Genomic DNA, 17,071 nt, shown 5'->3' on the forward strand with positions numbered 1-17,071 from the left:
ACACGTACGCTTACGTGAGACTGGTTCCACCGACAGACATGCACACCGTGCATAAAGGTGGCTAGCGGGTGTCTGTCTCTCCTACTCTAGTCGGATTGGATTTGATGAAAAGGGTCCTTATGAAGGGTAAATAGCTTTGGCATATCATCATTGTGGCTATCACGTAGGTAAGAAGGCGTTCTTGCTAGAAACCCAAATCAGCCACGTAAAACTTGCAACAACAATTAGAGGACGTCTAACTTGTTTTTGCAGGGTTTGACATGTGATGTGATATGGCCAAAGTTGTGATGTTGCATGTATGATGTATGAGATGATCATGTTATTGTAATAGGTTTCACGACTTGCATGCCGATGAGTATGACAACCGGCAGGAGCCATAGGAGTTGTCTTAATTTATTGTATGAGATGCAACGCCATGTGCTTACTACTTTTACTTCATTGCTAACGGTTAGCTATAGTAGTAGTGATAGTAGTAGTTGGCGTGACGACTTCACGGAGACATGATGATGGAGATCATGGTGTCACACCGGTGACTATGATGATCATGCGATGCCTGAAGATGGAGATCGAAAGGGCAAAGATGATAATGGCCATATCAAGTCACTATATGATTGCATTGTGATGTTTATCATGTTTTTCATCTTATTGCTTAGAACGACGGTAGCATAATAAGATGATCCCTCTTAAAATTTCGAGAACGTATTCCCCTAAGTGTGCACCGTTGCGAAGGTTCGTTGTCTCGAAGCACCACGTGATGATCGGGTGTGATAGATTCTAACGTTCGCATACAACGGGTGTAAGCCAGATTTACACACGCGAAACACATAGGTTGACTCGACGAGCTTAGCATGTACAGACATGACCTCGAATACAAGAGACCGAAAGGTCTAACGTGAAAGGATCGGTATGGTTGACTAGAGGGGGGTGAATAGGCAACGACCACTTTTTAATTAATCTTAACAAGTTAAGGTAAACAACATATGGGTTCACAATTAACACAACAATGGGGTGAACCCTAATGAAGCTAATAACGAGAGTTACTAAGACAAGTAAGAGATAGACGACAACATAAGCATACACAAAGTAAAGGTTAGAGATAACCACAAGTGGAACCGATGGAGACGAGGATGTGTTACCGAAGTTCCTTCCCTTTGACAGGAAGTACGTCTCCGTTGGAGCGGTGTGGAGGCACAATGCTCCCCAATAAGCCACTAAGGCCACCGTATTCTCCTCACGCCCTCGCACGATGCAAGGTACCGTGATTCCACTATAGGTGCCCTTGAAGGCGGCGACCGAACCTTTACAAACAAGGTTGGGGCAAACTCCACACAAAGCTTGGAGGCTCCCAACAAGACCACGAAGCTTCACCACAATGGAATGTGGCTTCGAGGTGACCTCAACCGTCTAGGATGCTCAAACACCCAAGAGTAACAAGATCCGCAAGGGATTGGTGGGGGAATCAACTTTTCTCTTGGTGGAAGTGTGGATCTAGGACTTCTCAACCAATCCCTAAAGAATCAACAAGTTTGATTGGCTAGGGAGAGAGATCGGGCACTTTTGAGCTTAGGGAGCAACAATGGAGCTTGGGAGAGGAAGAGATAAGGTTCCACATCTAGAAGAACCCTTTATATAGTGGGGGGGGGGAATCCAACCGTTTTCCCCACTCTCTGCCCGAGCTCTAGCGGTATTACCGCTGGCTATAGCGGTACTACCGCTGGCTCTCCAGTGGTACTACCGCTGGCTGCAGCGGTACTACCGCTGGCCCCCTGGTAGAGCATAAGAGCTACCACCGCCAAGAAAGTCTTCGCAAAAAGGTCCGTCAACGAACAACCGCTAGGCAGGCGGTACTAAGCTCCTGGAGCGGTACTACCGCTAACCACGGGCGGTACTACCGCCAGCTAGCGGTACTACCGCTGGCTGCAGCGGTACTACCGCTAGGGCCAGCGGTACTACCGCTTGGCCCAGCGGTACTACCGCTGGGGGACCATTTTGCAAAGAAGAAGGAAACACACAGGCGGGAGCCACTCCAAAGATGCAGGTAAGGGAAAATATGTGGAGTCTGCACGTGCAATGATTGATTCCACCCAAACCTTTCCGCTACGGTTCCCCTCTTAATAGTACGGCTTTCCTATGACTCAAATAAAGAGAATTGTAGAGAACGCCGGTCTTCTGTTCCACGAACGTGGGGGGGGGGCGAGTCGTCTTGTGCCGTTGACGTGTGTTATCTGAAATCTTGATCACACACACGGTTAGTCCTTTGTGGTACTGTCATCAATCACCAAAATTACTTAGGCATAAACTATGCCCCAACAATCTTCCCCTTTTTTGTGGATTGATGACAATACCGGATTTGCACAAAGAATAATATGAGAACCAAAAGATAGAGAAATATAACAATAAGGAGCATATGACTCACAACATATGATGGAAATAAATCTCACACAAGTTCATGTCTCACAAAAGATAGCAACATAGAAGCAAACCAAGTTCAAAGCAAAACATGAAAGATAAGCAAATCAAAGCAAAGTTCGAAGCAAATCCTAGACTCTCTCCCCTTTTGGCACAAGGCACCAAAAAGGGGCACACCTAACGCCACAGGTGGTTACTCCTCATCCTCAGCATCGCCAGACTCGTCCGCACCCTCTGAATCGTCCTGCTCCTCCTCTTCCTCCTCAGCGCCAGACCACTGGTACCCTTGAGCCCGCATCCAAGTAGCCTCTGGAGTTATGTCGTCCTCTGATCCGCTGGAGATGTAAACATCAAGAGTCCTTAGGACACGCTTGTGCCTCTGACGGTTCTCCTTCTGAGCCACGTGCGTCTGGTACTGGCCCTTAGCCTGCATACAGAAGAGAGTCTTCATCTTATCCTGCAGTTTGATGGCCCAAGATGGCATAGCAGAAGAGCGGGACTGAGAGGCGGTTCCTCTGTCAGCAGCAGTCTCTATGTCAGTGTCCATGTGCTGAGATGAAGTTGATGGGTTGGCCCATTTGTCCTTGACACGAAGCTTGACAGGATCGTGCACAATGTAGTCAGCCTGAATGTATAACTCCTCCTGCAGATAGGTGTCTTGCCACTTCTGACGGATATAAGCAAACAGGTAGGGCCCGTAGATGGGAACCTTGCGCATCATGATGCAGTTCCAGAGCTCAGTGAACATCACATCAGAAATATCAAGAGGGGCAGACTCCTTAGTCATAGCCTCCTCACAGAGCAGTAGCATCTCGGACAGTGAGCCATGTACCTCATCGAAGTTGCCAATGCGAGGAAATACGGTGTTGCGGAAGATCCGATGCATGATGTCCAGATGCCTGGGGAGCACACCTTTCTTCACATAGAGTTGCTGCAATCTGTCCTTGGCAGAGGCCCTATCAGTGGGAGCTGCAGCATGAGGACGCGACCCAAGTGGAGTGTCAGCTCCGTGTAAATCAACCTTGAGGAAAGCCATGAATTCATGCCAAGTACCGGTCATCTTCTGAGTCCCAGTCATCCACACCATGGAGCGCTCGTCATCAGGAGAGAAGTGAACCGTGACATAGAACTGGGCAACAACATTGGGGTCAAAATCTGTCTTGGAAGTGATGATGTCCTTGATGCCCAGTTTGTCAATCAGAGAAAGAGCATCACCAAAGTAGTCCAAGTTCCGCTGAAGGTGAGCTAGGTCAATCCACTGAACGGGGACAAAGTTCTTCTTGAAATTCATGACAATATCACGGTAGATCCTGCAGTGATCCCTTGCCCAAACATGCTCAACATTCTTGATCACAGCCCGCTCTTGGAGGTAATGGTTTTGAGTGCGGAACCGCAGAAAGTCCTTAGGGGTCATTGTGTGGACGTTGATCCCCTTATCCTTGTGAGCGGTCTTCTTGAAGGCCTGCTTTTTGGGTTGCAGACCTGACGTGGCGGAACCCTCTGGAGCCTCTGGATTGGAAAAGTGTTTTGACTGTGTGTCCCGTGGGGGGTTCGAGCGGCGAGCACCACCTGTGACACAAAACGCACACCAAAAAAGAGCGACAAGAGGAGTCAAGGCAATGAACCAGAGAAGGCAGAAAAGTAAACACACATTGCCAAGCATATGAAAAGAATACACAGAGAATCCTGCTGGCGGTAGTACCGCTACCCCTGGCGGTAGTACCGCTGGGGTCCTGGCGGTAGTACCACTACCCCTGGCGGTAGTACCGCTGGGTTTGATTTTCATATCTGTAAGAAAAATAGCCCCCATAGATATGGCTACATGGATTTTACAAGGGGTATGGGCTGTGTATGAACACTAAGAACTCCACCACAGCCCTAATCACATGAGGAACACAAGTACCACCTAAATAAGCACATGCCTAGTCAAGAGAGAGCAAGTTTTAGATCTAATCCAAACATAGTTCAAGTGCTTGATCTAAAACATGTAAATCCTAGGGCATGGCAAAATAATCAGCACGATTCATAAGACCTACACTCCCCTCAAATATCTCCTTCATGCACTCCATGAACAAGGCAAAGACATGGATCCAAACCACCAATGCTCCTAACCCTAGAACAAGAACATCAACCAAGAGAAGAAGGAGAGGAGCTTTACCGGGGTCCATTGCACTTGGAGGAGGAAGGAGAAGTGAAGCAAACCCTCCAACTCAACGGAGAGAAGGGGCTCCACGAATAGAGATCGAAATAGGAGGAGTTCGGGATTGGGGAGGGAGGAGCCGCGAGGAAGAAGAAAGAGGCAGCAAAAAAAACGGGCTCCCCCTCCTTTATATAGCCCAAGGGGTACGGGCCAGCGGTAGTACCGCTGTGGTCATGGCGGTAGTACTGCTACCTGGCGGTAGTACCGCTGGGGTCCTGACGGTAGTACCGCTCCCCCTGAGACAACCCTAAAAATTTCCTAGTTAGGTCGTGGTAGATTGGGATCCTGGCGGTAGTACCGCTATCCCTGGCGGTAGTACCGCTGGGGTCCTGGCGGTAGTACCGCTGCAAATGTCACAACGGGACCTACGAGAAGAGAAGAACGTGGGCAAATGACAAGTAAGTGGAAAAAGAAGATAGCACCAGAAATATATACTGACTTGTCATTTTATATCCTTTCTTCGATATGAGAGAAAGGTGGGGGGGTTGTGGCCGAGGCCACCTATGTTTGAGACAAAGGTATGACACCGCGAAGAATTATCCTTGGGTTCATGACCAATGCTCATCTTTGAAGCACAACTGCCATTTGACAATGGCTAAAGTGAAAGACTAGATCGATTTAGGCATAATGGGGGGAGGAAAAGTTCATTGAGAGAACAACACTCCCCCTATGTCCATGCCTACATCTAGACCAAGATAGAATGCAAAGTGAGGTGCAACATGCCTAGCTTCAATCCACATTACTTGAATCAATGATATTTAGCTCATGCCTTAACTCCCGGAACCGTGCTTCATCTAAAGGCTTAGTGAAAATATCTGCAAGTTGCTCTTTAGTGTGGATGAAGTGAACCTCAATATCACCTAGCTTGATATGTTCACGAATGAAGTGATGACGAATATCAATATGCTTGGTTTTGCTATGTTGCACTGGGTTGGGGGAAATCTTGATAGCACTTTGATTGTCACATAGAAGAGGCACTTTGTCACAAGTGACACCGTAATCCTTTAAAGTTTGCCTCATCCATAGCAATTGTGCACAACAACTTGCAGCTGCCACATACTCAGCTTCGGTGGATGATAGAGAGACACAATTCTGCTTCTTTGAAGACCAACTTACCAATGAGCGACCAAGGAATTGGCATCCTCCAGAAGTTGACTTCCTCTCCACACAATCTCCTGCCCAATCTGAGTCAGAATAGCCAACTAGATTGAAGTTTGCTCCTTTGGGATACCAAAGGCCAAAGTTTGGGGTATGAGCCAAATATCGAAAGATTCGCTTAACAGCCATATAATGACTTTCTTTTGGTGCGGATTTAAACCGTGCACATATCCCTACACTCAACATAATATCCGGTTTAGATGCACAAAGGTAAAGGAGGGATCCAATCATGGAGCGATATACCTTTTGATCCACTGCTTTACCATTGGGATCACTCTCAAGCTTGCATCTTGTTGGCATGGGGAACTTGACTGGTTTGACATCTTCGAGCTCGAACCGTTTGAGCATGTCTTGAGTGTACTTGGCTTGTTTGATGAAGATCCCTTCTAGGCCTTGTTTACTCTCGAACCCAAGGAAGAACTTCAACTCTCCCATCATGGACATCTCAAATTTCTCAGTCATTAGTGCAGCAAATTCTTCATTGAAGGAAATGTTAGGAGAGACAAATATAATATCATCAACATATAGTTGGCATATGAACAAATCCCCTTTAACCCTCTTAGTAAAAAGAGTGGGATCTATCTTCCCAATTTCAAACCCACGATCTTGTAACAACTCAGTAAGATACTCATACCACGCACGTGGGGCTTGTTTAAGGCCATAGATTGCCTTATTAAGTTTGTACACATGATTGGGGAGCTTGGGATGTTCGAATCCCGGGGGTTGTTTGACATAGACCAACTCATTCAAAGGACCATTAAGAAAGGCACTTTTCACATCCATTTGTTGTAATTTGAAGTTATGATGAGAAGCAAATGCAAGCAACATGCAAATAGATTCTAGACGAGCAACAGGGGCAAAGGTTTCACCGTAGTCGATACCCTCGACTTGGGAGTAGCCTTGAGCCACCAGTCTTGCCTTGTTTCGAATCACAATCCCATTGGCATCTTGCTTGTTCTTGAATATCCATTTGGTCCCGATGACATTATGTTCCTCCGTTGGCCTAGGCACTAAATCCCAGACTTAGTTGCGCTCGAAGTTGTTAAGTTCTTCATGCATGGCCATAAGCCAATCCTCATCATCGAGAGCTTCCTGTACCTGTTGAGGTTCACAATACGAAACAAACGCGTGATGCTCACAATAATTCCAAATCTGTTGACGGGTGGATCTACCCTTTTCAAACTGCCAAGTACATTCTTCATAAGATGTGACTTGACTTTCAGCTTGTCCGCAATCTTGGCTGCTCGACGCTCCAAGAGTTCTTCATTGGATAACGAGGGAGCATCGACTTGTTTACTTTGCTTGCCCTTGCGTCTTGAGCCTCCCTTGGCACCGGCTGTTGGTGCTGCAGAAGGGAATTGTGAGACAGTATCCTGATCATCCTGTCCTTCGACTTGAGGAGGTTCACTAGTTTGTTCTTGTATTTGTGATTGCTCTTGATCTTGATCTTGTGCTTCTACTTGGTCTGGATCTCGTGGTTGCACTTGATCTTGATCATGAGCAGGTTCGGAGTCTTGGGAGAGTGCTTGAATACCATGAGACACATCATCATTGTTGGGCAATTTATCTTGACCTTGAGCTTGTTCATTTTGTTGAGAGTCTTCTCTTTGTTCATCGGAAGCGTGTGGGGCTTGTGGAGGTGATGGATCCACTTGAGTAGAGCATTGTCCTTCTCCTTCGGCCACAAGGGGTTCCTCAATGGGGAGTATTTGACCAATCCCCATTCTTCTTATTGCTTGGGGAGGAATTTCATCACCTACATCACAAAGACCACTTTGCTCCACTTGGGAGCCATTATTTTCATCAAACTCCACGTTACACGTCTCCTCAATGAGTCCGGTGGACTTGTTGAGGACACGGTAAGCATGAGAGTTCGTAGCATAACCAACAAAGATGCCCTCATATGCTCTAGAATCAAATTTAGCTAAACGTGCACCTTTCTTGAGAATGAAACACTTACAACCGAATACCCGGAAGTACTTGAGATTGGGTTTGTTTCCAGTTAGAATCTCATATGGAGTCTTGTTCAAGCCTTTGCGAATATAGAGCCGATTGGATGCATGACATGCTGTGTTGATGGCCTCTGCCCAGAAGTTATATGGAGATTTGAATTATGCCATCATTGTCCTTGCAGCGTCTATCAAGGTCTGGTTCTTCATTTCTGCCACGTCGTTTTGTTGAGGAGTATATGGTGCAGAATATTGGTGTTTTATTCCCTCGTCACCTAGAAACTCATCCAAGGTGTAGGTCTTGAACTCGGTGCCGTTGTCACTTCTAATCATCAAGATCTTTGCTTCATGTTGACATTGGGATTCATTAGCAAAGTTGATGACAGTTTGTTGAGTTTCACTCTTCTTTTTGAAGAAATATACCCAGGTATATCTTGAGTAGTCGTCAACGATCACCAAGCAATACTTTCTGCCTCCAAGACTATCAAATGATGGAGGGCCAAACAGATCCATATGGAGAAGCTCCAATGGCCTCTTAGTGTAGATAAGAGTCGTTGGACGATGAGCAGTTTCATGAATCTTTCCTTCAATGCAGGCACTGCAAACACGATCTTTAGCAAAACTCACATTTGTTAGTCCACGAATATGGTCCCCTGTCAGAAGACTTTGCAAAGATCTCATATTGACATGAGCTAAACGGCGATGACAAAGCCAGCCCACATCAACTTTAGCCATTAAACATGTCGCGGTCTTAGGGGGTCGCTTTGAGAAGTTCACCACATAAAGACCATTTTCGACATATCCAACATAGGCTACTTTAAGAGTCTTGCTCCTCAGGAGGACCACAGTATCAAGATTAAAGAATGTGGAAAACCCCATAATTGCAAGTTGACGAACCGAAAGTAAATTGTAGGCAAGTGACTCAACAAGCATGACCTTCTCAATAGATAGCTCTTGAGAGATGACCACCTTACCGAATCCTAATACCTTTGACGAGGATGTATCGGTGAATTGGACATGGGTGGGCATAGATGGAGAAGGATGCACATCCACCACTAAGTCCTTGCTTCCGGTCATATGATTTGTTGCTCCACTATCGAGCAACCATGACACCCCACCGGAAGCAAACTCCTGCAATAGATCAAGGCTTGATTTTAGGTACCCATTTTTAATGGGTCCTTTCATGTTAGAGACAAGGGTCTTAGGAACCCAGATATCCCATTCAATATACTCATCGTAGGAACCAACAAATCTGGCATAAACATGCCCATCACTAGCACAACAAAGACATAAGAAGAATTGAGTTTGCCGGCTGTGTTGGTAGGAATGGTTTTGCCCTTCTTGAGGTTTCCATAGTCCACCTTGTTCCTGTTCACCTTCTGAGTCCCCTCACCCTCTTTGACAAAAATGTCCATGAGGGTAGGAGATCGTTTGTTCCTGTTCCTCCTTTTACCTTTTGACTTGGAGGTAAGTCCAAGTCCCTCCTTTCCTACAACACCCTTTTGAGTGCTCAAGAGGTCGTTCAGGCCCTTCTCACCTTCTATGCATGACACAAGTCCCTTCTCAAGTTTCTCCTTTAACTTGGCATTTTCCTCCACAAGATGTACATGCTCACAACAGGGGTTAGTTGCACAAGCATTATCAATTAACACAAAGGGAGGACAAGTAGAGATCTCCTTGGTAAGCTTTGCTTGGAGTTGATCATGAGACTCTTTCAGAGAGAAATGAACACCTTTCAAGACCTTCTGGGCCTTGTCAAGTGTGTCAAACTCCTCTTTGAGTCTGTCATGGCCAACCCCAAGAGCATACTTTTCAGACTTAAGCATATGAGTAAGAACAACATCATGATCTAGTTTCTTTTGCATTTTAGCGCAGTCATCGTTATATGACTCCTCAAGAGCCAAACGAAGAGTGCGCTCCTTTTCTAGAGCATTAGATAATTCAGCAATTTCATCGGCATAGTCACAACGGTGTCCCTGAAGCTCGGAGATGGTCTCCTCATGAGACTCAATGAGGTCAGTGGCCTCACCCAGTTGTTCCAAGAGAGCAACAAAGTGCTCTTGGGTTCTCCCTTAATAGTGCACAGAAACTTGTCAAGATCACGCTCATTAAGTTCCCCAACATCACTATCTTCAACACAATTTAACAATGAAGGGGCGGAAGCGATGTTGGTCTTAATGATGGGAGTTACCTGATTGATACCTTTTGCCATGAGGCACTTGGTGATGTGGTTCTCGTTGGGGGCGTTGAAGAGAGACACCTTCTGGGGAGAGGTAGTGGCAATAGCAACAGTTGTCGTTGCCACTGTATCATCATCATCATCATCATCGGAAGGGTACTCTTCAAGGGCCACCATCCCTTTTGGGTGGGGTTTCTTCACAAAGTTGTTCTTGATTGGAAATGATTTGGTTTTGTCTTTGCGAATGAGCTTGCCCCCGTTGTATTTCCTTTTCTCATAGGGACATTCGGCCACGAAGTGACACACATTACCACAGTTATAACATGTCCTTACTCGTTGTTTGGGTTTGAATCCACTCGAGTTGTTCTTGGTGAAGGTGGGTCTTGAGTTCCTCTTGTTGCCCCAGAATTGCCTTGATGCAAGAGCCATGTGCTCATGATAGGCATACTTTGTGTCTTCAGGGCAGCTCTCCTCTTCCTAATCCTCTTCTTCTTCTTCAAACATTGCTTTTGCTTTCAACGCAGGGTTGGGTGAAGTTATCTTTGAGCGAACACGAGCAAGTGCATTGTCGGCTGTTTCGTTCATGATTGACATTGCAATGAATTCATCCAACACCTCACTGGAAGACAAGGAGTGGAAGTCTGGCCGCTGACGAATGACAGATGACATGGCTTTGTTGAAAGGCATGATGGCTTTGAGAAACTTGCGCTTGACCCATGTATCATCCACATCCTTGCTCCCATGATCCTTGAGTGCCACAGCAATAGCGGTCACCCTCCGATAGAGATCACGAGGGTCCTCGTCTTCCTTCATCACAAACTCATCGGCCTTATCAAGTATCACTTCATAGTTGGATCGTTGAATGCTTGAGCTTCCCTTATACAACACCATAATATGCTCCCAACAATCCTTGGCCAATGTGAAGGGACGCAAGTGAGGAAGATCTTCAGGTGGTACTACAGACTGGAGAATGAACAAAGCAGAGTGATTGTATTGATTGTCTGCATCTTCTCTTGGAGTGAGGTCGCTTGGATCATGGGGATAATATCCTTGTTCGATGATTCTCCACAAGTTTGTTGAGCTGTGATTCAAATGAGACTTAATAGAAAATACCCAGTTAGCAAAGTCACCTTTTACAAGCTTAGGAGGAGGACCAACAGGATTAAGACGCGGTGCGGGAACGGATCCTCCATAGGCCATGGGGGGTGGAACTAAGGCATATGTTCCAGTCCCATCCTTTTCGTGAGATGAGGAAGGTCGCATACCTTTAGCCGCTTCCTTAGAGGAGTTGGCCTCCGAATCGGTGACGGTGGGTTTAACCACTATAGCCGGTTCGGGAGAACTTTTAAATCCCTCAATTAACTCTTTTAAGCATGGTCTTGACTTCGTTCGTCAAGGACGTCTTAAGGGCGGCCATAGCCGTATTCAAGTCGTCCCTTGTGACCGAAGTCAAGTCCATGGCCTCGGGTTGCCCATGGTTAATTCCCTCTTCGCCTTCCATACTCTTCGGGTGGTTAAACCCTTAATAAAGAGACGTGGCTCTGATACCAATTGAAAGGATCGATATGGTTGACTAGAGGGGGGGGGTGAATAGGCAACGACCACTTTTTAATTAATCTTAACAAGTTAAGGTAAACAACATATGGGTTCACAATTAACACAACAATGGGGTGAACCCTAATGAGGCTAATAACGAGAGTTACTAAGACAAGTAAGAGATAGACGACAACATAAGCATACACAAAGTAAAGGTTAGAGATAACCACAAGTGGAACCGATGGAGACGAGGATGTGTTACCGAAGTTCCTGCCCTTTGACAGGAAGTACATCTCCGTTGGAGCGGTGTGGAGGCACAATGCTCCCCAATAAGCCACTAAGGCCACCGTATTCTCCTCACGCCCTCGCACGATGCAAGGTACCGTGATTCCACTATAGGTGCCCTTGAAGGCGGCGACCGAACCTTTACAAACAAGGTTGGGGCAAACTCCACACAAAGCTTGGAGGCTCCCAACAAGACCACGAAGCTTCACCACAATGGAATGTTGCTTCGAGGTGACCTCAAGCGTCTAGGATGCTCAAACACCCAAGAGTAACAAGATCCGCAAGGGATTGGTGGGGTAATCAACTTTTCTCTTGGTGGAAGTGTGGATCTAGGCCTTCTCAACCAATCCCTAAAGAATCAACAAGTTTGATTGGCTAGGGAGAGAGATCGGGCACTTTTGAGCTTAGGGAGCAACAATGGAGTTTGGGAGAGGAAGAGATAAGGTTCCACAGCTAGAAGAACCCTTTATATAGTGTGTGGGGGGGGAATCCAACCGTTTTCCCCACTCTCTGCCCGAGCTCCAGCGATACTACCGCTGGCTCTCCAGCGGTACTACCGCTGGCTGCAACGGTACTACCGCTGGCCCCCTGGTAGAGCATAAGATCTACCACCGCCAAGAAAGTCTTCGCAAAAAGGTCCGTCCACAAACAACCACTAGGCAGGCGGTACTAAGCTCCTGGAGCGGTACTACCGCTGACCAGGGGCGGTACTACCGCTAGCACTCCAGCGGTACTACCGCTAGGCCGAGCGGTACTACCGCTAGGGCCAGCGGTACTACCGCTAGGGCCAGCGGTACTACCGCTGGGGGACCATTTTGCAAAGAAGAAGGAAACACACAGGCGGGAGCCACTCCAAAGATGCAGGTAAGGGAAAATATGTGGAGTGTGCGCGTGCAAACATTGATTCCACCCAAACCTTTCCACGATGGTTCCCCTCTTAATAGTACGGCTTTCCTATGACTCAAATAAAGAGAATCGTAGAGAACCCCGGTCTTCTGTTCCACGAACGAGGGGGGGCGAGTCGTCTTGTGCCATTGACGTGTGTTATCTGAAATCTTAATCACACACACGGTTAGTCCTTTGCGGTACTGTAATCAATCACCAAAATTACTTAGGCATAAACTATGCCCCAACAGAACATGAGTCGTATGGTTGAATACGATCAGCTTGAAGTTGCTCACCGTGGTGACTAGTCCGTCTCACGTGATGATCGAACACGGGTTAGTCAACATGGATCATGTATCACTTAGATGACTAGAGGGATGTCGATTTAAGTGGGAGTTCATACTTAATTTGATTAAATGAACTTAATTGTCATGAACTTAGTCTAAAAGTTGTCTTTATAAATATTGTAGATGGCCAACGTCAACCTCAATTTCAACGCATTCCTAGAGAAAAACAAGTTGAAAGATGATGGTAGCAACTATGCGGACTCGGTTCGCAACTTGAAGCTCATCTTTGAAGCAGCTAAAAAGGCTTATGTCCTTGATGCGTCGCTAGGTGACCCTCCCGCTCCCGCAGCAGCCCAGGACATTCTGAATGTCTGGCAAACGCGGAGTGATGACTACTCTCTGGTTAGGTGTGGAATGTTATACAGTTTAGAAACGGGGCTCCAAAGGCGTTTTGAGCAACACGGAGCATATGAGATGTTCCAGGAGCTGAAGCTAGTTTTTCAAGCTCATGCCCGTGTTGAGAGATATGAAGTCTCCGACAAGTTCTTTAGCTGTAAAATGGAGGAGAACAGTTCTGTCAGTGAGCACATACTCAAAATGTCTGGGTTACACGGTCGTCTGACTTCACTTGGAGTCGGACTTCCGGATGATGCTATAATCGACAGAATCCTCCAGTCTCTCCCACCAAGCTACAAAGGCTTTGTGCTTAACTACAACATGCAAGGGATGGAAAAGACCATTCCCGAGTTGTACTCGATGCTCAAGTCTACAGAAGTAGAAATCAAGAAAGAGCATCAAGTGTTGATAGTCAACAAGATCACTAGTTTCAAGAAAGGCAAGGGTAAGAAGAACTTCAAGAAAGACGGCAAAGCTATTGCCGCGCCCAGTAAGCCAGATGCCGGGAAGAAGAAAAAGAATGGACCCAAGCCTGAGACTGAGTGCTTCTATTGCAAGGGAAAAGGTCACTGGAAGCGGAACTGCCCCAAATACTTAGCGGACAAGAAGGCCGACAACGTTAAAGGTATATGTGATATACATGTTATTGATGTGTACCTTACCAGCGCTCGTAGTAGCTCCTGGGTATTTGATACCGGTGTTGTTGCTCACATTTGCAACTCAAAGCAGGAACTGCGGAATAAACGGAGACTCGCCAAGGACGAGGTGACGATGCGCGTGGGGAATGGTTCCAAAGTCGATGTGATCGCCGTCGGCACGCTACCTCTACATCTACTGTCCGGATTAGTTTTAAACCTTAATAATTGTTATTTAGTACCAGCTTTGAGCATGAATATTGTATCATGGGTCTTGCTTAATGCGAGACGGCTACTCATTTAAGTCAGAGAATAATGGTTGTTCTATTTATATGAGTGATATGTTTTATGGTCATGCTCCGCTGGTGAATGGTTTATTCTTGATGAATCTCGATCGTGATGTTACACATATTCATAGTGTGAGTACCAAAAGATGTAAAGTTGATAATGATAGTCCCACATACTTGTGGCACTGCCGCCTTGGTCATATCGGCGTTAAGCGCATGAAGAATCTCCATACTGATGGACTATTAGAGTCTCTTGACTTTTAATCATTTGACACATGCGAACCGTGCCTCATGGGCAAGATGACTAAGACTCCATTCTCAGGAATAATGGAGAGAGCAACCGACTTATTGGAAATAATACATACTAATGTGTGTGGTCCAATGAACGTTGAAGCTCGCGGTGGCTATTGTTATGTTCTCACACTCACCGATGATTTGAGTAGGTATGGGTATATCTACTTGATGAAGCACAAATATGAGACATTTGAAAAGTTCAAGGAATTTCAGAGTGAGGTCGAGAATCAACGTGACAGAAAAATTAAGTGTCTACGATCTGATCGTGGAGGAGAATATTTGAGTCACGAGTTTGGCACACACCTAAGGAAGTGTGGAATCGTTTCACAACTGACGCCGCCTGGCACACCGCATCGCAACGGAGTGTCTGAACATCATAATCGCACTTTATTAGATATGGTACGATCTATGATGTCTCTTACCGATTTACCGCTGTCATTTTGGGGATACGCATTAGAAACTGCAGCATTCACTTTAAATAGGCCACCGTCTAAATCCGTTGAGATGACACCGTATGAACTATGGTTTGGCAAGAAACCTAAGTTGTCGTTTCTTAAAGTTTGGGACTGTGATGCTTATGTGAAGAAACTTCAACCAGAAAAGCTCGAACCCAAAGCGGAGAAATGCGTATTCATAGGATACCCTAAGGAAACTATTGGGTATACCTTCTATCTTAGATCCAAAGGTAAAACCTTTGTTGCCAAGAACGGATCCTTTCTAGAGAAAGAGTTTCTCTCGAAAGAAGTAAGTGGGAGGAAGGTAGAACTTGATGAGGTAATTACACCCGCTCTCGAATAGGATAATACCGCAGCGCGGGAAGTTGTTCCTGTGGCGCCTACACCAACTGAAGAGGAAGTTAATGATGATGATCATGAAGCTTCGGATCAAGTTACTACTGAACCGCGAAGGTCCACAAGGGCACACTCCGCACCAGAGTGGTACGGCAACCCTGTGATGGAAATCATGTTGTTAGACAACGGTGAACCTTCTAACTATGAAGAAGCGATGGCGGGCCTGGATTCCAACAAATGGCTTGAGGCTATGAAATCCGAGATAGGATCCATGTATGAGAACAAAGTATGGACTTTGGTGGACTTTCCCGATGACCAGCGAGCCATAGAAAATAAATGGATCTTCAAGAAGAAGACCGATGCAAACGGTAATGTAACCGGTTACAAAGCTCGACTTGTCGCAAAGGGTTTTCGACAAATTCAAGGAGTTGACTACGAAGAGACTTTCTCTCCCGTAGCGAAGCTGAAATCAGTCCGAATCATGTTAGCGATTGTCGCCTTTTATGATTATGAAATTTGGCAAATGGACGTCAAAACAACGTTCCTTAACGGGAACCTTAAGGAAGAGTTGTATATGATGCAACCAGAAGGTTTTGTCGACCCTAAGGGTGCTAACAAAGTATGCAAGCTCCGACGCTCCATCTATGGGCTGGTGCAAGCATCTCGGAGTTGGAACATTCGCTTTAATGAGGTGATTAAAGCGTTTGGGTTCATACAGGTTTACGGAGAAGCCTGTCTGTACAAGAAAGTGAGTGGGAGCTCTATAGCTTTCCTCATATTGTATGTGGATGACATATTATTGATGGGGAATAATATAGTGATGTTGGAGAGCATAAAGGCCTATTTGAACAAAAGGTTTTCAATGAAGGACCTTGGAGAAGCTGCATACATATTAGGCATCAAGATCTATAGAGATAGATCAAGACGCCTCATAGGTCTTTCGCAAAGTACATACCTTGACAAGATATTGAAGAAGTTCAATATGGAAAACTCAAAGAAAGGGTTCTTGCCAGTTTTGCAAGGTATGAGATTGAGTAAGACTCAGTCGCCGACCACGGCAGCAGATAGAGAGAAGATGAGTTCTGTCCCCTACGCTTCAGCCGTAGGCTCTCTAATGTATGCCATGCTGTGTACCAGACCTGATATAAACCTTGCCATAAGTTTGGTAGGGAGGTACCAAAGTGATCCCGGTATGGAACACTGGACAGCGGTCAAGAATATCCTTAAGTACCTGAAAAGGACTAAGGAAATGTTTCTCGTTTATGGAGGTGACGAAGAGCTCGTCATAAAGGGTTACGCCGATCCTAGCTTCGACACAGATCCGGATGACTCTAAGTCACAAACCGGATATGTATATGTTTTGAATGGTGGGGCAGTGAGCTGGTGCAGCAGCAAGCAAGAAGTCGTGGCAGCATCTACATGTGAAGCGGAGTACATAGCTGCTTCAGAAGCGGCTCATGAAGGAATTTGGATGAAGGAGCTCATCACCGACCTTGGAGTGGTTCCAAGCGCGTCGGGTCCAATGACACTCTTCTGTGATAACACTCGGACCATTGCCATAGCCAAGGAGCCCAGGTTTCACCGGAAGACGAAGCACATCAAACGCCGCTACAACTCCATCCAATACCATGTCGAGAGTGGAGTAATAGATATTTGTAAAGTACACACGGATCTGAATATTGCAGACCCGTTGACTAAACCTCTTCCACGAGCAAAACATGATCAACACCATACTGCTATGGGTGTTTGATACATCACAATGTAACTAGATTATTGACTC

The sequence above is a fragment of the Hordeum vulgare genome, chromosome 1H (assembly GCF_904849725.1).
Source record: "Hordeum vulgare subsp. vulgare chromosome 1H, MorexV3_pseudomolecules_assembly, whole genome shotgun sequence".
Taxonomy (NCBI): Eukaryota; Viridiplantae; Streptophyta; class Magnoliopsida; order Poales; family Poaceae; genus Hordeum; species Hordeum vulgare.